We start from the raw sequence: 3,551 nt of genomic DNA on the forward strand, positions 1-3,551 counted from the left end.
TCCGGATGTTCCTGACCAGAGCTATATTGAGGGTCATGATATTTTTGAGATCCTCAATCCAGTGCCTTTACGAAGGGAACGATATAAATTCTCTAACGCGCCAAAGATTGTTCTACAGTAAGACAACGTTATTATTGAACCAAAAACGAGTGATGACTTGTGATATATCAAGAGTTTTTTATTTTTGTTTATTGTAAGAAAATGATTTTTAGTTTCATACTTGTTATATAATAATAATTAATAATAATAATAATTTATTGTATAAAGAATTACATCTTATTACAAGAGCCTTCATAATCATAAAGTGTTACAAAACAAAAAAAAATCGTAATTTGTAAATTTATACACAAAAAAAATTTATATAATTATATATAAGGTTATTCATTAAGGATAAATGAACGCAACTTTAATACCTCAATAATAAAATGAAATATTGATTTTACAAGTGATTGTGACAGATCATTTAAAGCAAGCAGTAATTGTTCAAAAGTGTTTATTTTGCGTAAAAATTTATTACGGATAGGTTTAACTATTGGGCAATCAAAAAAGACGTGCGTTAGGTTTTCAGGCATTTGGGAGTTACACATTGTGCAATTTTGTAGTGTGTCTATGGTATAAGCAATGCCGTAACAATAGAATCGTAGAAAAAGTTGGCTGCTTAACCTCAGCTGTGATATCACACGTATGTATTTGATAGGGATGTTAAAGGTTAGGTATTTTTGGGGTATGTGATATGAGGGTAGGGTGACATGTTTGTAAATGATTGGGTAGGAGGAATGGAACAACCGATCTCTATCAGTCTCTACCAGATATTTTTCATATTGAGTTAGGATTTCAGTAGTATTAAAATTAGTAGGGTTGTTAGTAATGATATTCCACTGTTCTTCCAACTCCAACTCTCAGAGAATATGTCTTTTAGTTGCAAAACCCAGTTAAAAAATAGAGACCGCATTTTCCAAATGGCTCAATGCTAGTAGCCGTTTATAGCACACCTTCGGGAGTCTATCGTCAGGCATGTCAACAATTTGTTTAAGCTAATTTAGTGCATATTTAAATATATATAGTGCCGAAGTGTGGATTGCTCCAGTTTCTATTCTCACCAAATAGTCGGGGGTGTTTTTTGGCAGACTTAAAAGTCTTTTATAATAGGTTACTTGAGGACGTTCCAAATTCTCAAACTATCGGAGCTCCCATACTCCTATGCAATGCGTAAATGAGTTAATAATAATTGATCTGTAGAGTGTCTCCCTAGAAGTCCAGGAATTAATTTTTGTTTTAGTGAGTAGATTAAGCACAGCACCAACTGAGGCTTTGGCTTTGTTACTTGCGTAACTCGCGGCCTGGAGAAAACGCGCAGATGAGGAAAACACAACACCCAAATAGATATATATGTTTACATATTCCAATTTATCTTTATTATAATAAATATTAATCTGATTGTAAATGGTGTTTGGACCTCGGGAGAATACCATAACTTTTGTTTTTGTTGTATTTACTGTTAGGTTGTTTTCGATGGTGATCGTAGAGAGCTGACAATTTTTTATTTAGATCTATAGGCGAATCAGAAAGTATAACTAGGTCATCCGCATATAATAACATTAATAAGTCCGTACTGTTATCAATGTTTATTCCGCAAAACCCCCTCTTGCGAAAGAATAGCTCCATATCTGAGACAAACAAGGCAAAAAGTAATGGACTCAATGCTTCCCCCTGAAGAAGGCCCTCAGTGACATTGAACGAACTGCTCAATTTATCCCCTACTCTTATCACTATGCTTGCAGCTTCATATAGATTTTTCATTACTCGTATAAACTTTGCGCTTACTCCCAAGTTATACAGTTTTTGCCATAAAAGCTTATGATTAATTTTGCATCAAAGGCACGTTTGAAATCTATAAATGCTGCTTTCCTTCCTTTCAGACGGAGGTGAATTTGTACAGCGCTGTTTAATGTAAATATATTATCTATGCAACCTCTACCTTTTCGAAACCCAGACTGATTTTTTGGCAAAACACTGTGTTGTTGGTTCCACAGATGGAGTCGATTTAGAAGTATATGCGTAAACATTTTTGCTGAGCAGTTAACGAGCGCAATTCCTCTGTAGTTTGTGGGATCATGACGGAGGCCTTTTTTATGGATCATAGTTAAGAGAATATTGGACCAATCCGAAGGAAGGATTTCATATTTAAGTATTTTATTAAAAAGGGCACATATATAGAGTAACCAATTTTGGGGTAAGTTTTTATAGAATTCGTACGTTATTTTATCTGTGCCCGGTGATTTATTTAATTTGCATGCCCTGAGAACATTGAGAAGTTCGTGGTATGTGATAGTTTCGTCTAGAATTTTGTTTGAAGCATCAAAGAACGTGGTTTTGTCAATTTCATACATGTTTTTATAAAAGTTTTCCCAGTCTGTTATTGATAATGTTGGTGACGTTACGTTGTCACGAAATGATCGCAGAGTTTTCCAAAAGTTTGCTTGATCATGCGAGTTTGACAATAGGGATACAATGTTTTTTTCATGGTTATTTTTTTGTTTTTGATAACTTTTTTATATTCCTTTTTGTTTGCTATAAAGCGCTCCAAGGATTCATTGTCAAAGTTAGAGTTTTTACAAGCTGGCAGACATCTTTTTACATTTTTTCGTGAATGGAAACATTCGCAATCAAACCAAGGTTTGTTATTTCGATTAATTGTTTTTCTAGTTGTTGCCATGCCCGCAGACACAGACGTACCATAAATGGTATTTATTAAATTTCGCTATGTATCCTCAACAGAGCTTATTCTACCTACATTTGTGGAAAATTGCATGTTAATTCTGTATGTACTACATAGAGATTCTTTCCAATTTAAAGTTTTTGTACCAGAATTGGAAGAACCAATGGGCGATGATTGCGGCGGAGTTAGATCAGAGATTAACGATAGGTGCAATGGGAAATGATCAGATATAAAGATATCATAAAGAATCTCTAGATTGTTAATAAAGGACAGATTGTTATTATCACACCATACAAGGTCATTGACACTTTTACCAATGTGGCTTAGAAACGTGTATTTTCCTTGATGATCAGAGTATGTACGACCATTTAATAAAGTCATCGAGTTGTTAGACATGAACTCCAGGAGTTGCCGCCCTCGGAAATTTACTGTGTTATCACAGCTAAGTCTTTCTACATGCAAATTCGTTTTCGTAAACAGTTCTTGATAACTGTTATCTAGTTCGCCTAATCGGGCATTAAAGTCGCCTCCATATATGTGAGCTATGCTGTGATAGTTTACTATAATTTGGTCTAGTACGATTTGATATGAGTCAAGAATGTGTACAATGTCGAGCGAAGGTTTGATGTAGAAAACACAGAGTACGAAAGAAAAATTGTGATATTGATATTGAAAAATGTTAACGATATTCATTGACTTAATTAAACGCAAAGCTTTACTGACCGACCACTATTGTATAAAAATTGTTCTTACATGTTCTGTTTTTGTTCCTTAACCGCGAGCACACTTATGTTTGACTGGTACTTCTTCTTTAACGCCCGTTTATTGCCTT

The sequence above is a fragment of the Photinus pyralis genome, unplaced genomic scaffold (genome assembly GCF_008802855.1).
Source record: "Photinus pyralis isolate 1611_PpyrPB1 unplaced genomic scaffold, Ppyr1.3 Ppyr1.4_LG4, whole genome shotgun sequence".
Lineage (NCBI taxonomy): Eukaryota > Metazoa > Arthropoda > Insecta > Coleoptera > Lampyridae > Photinus > Photinus pyralis.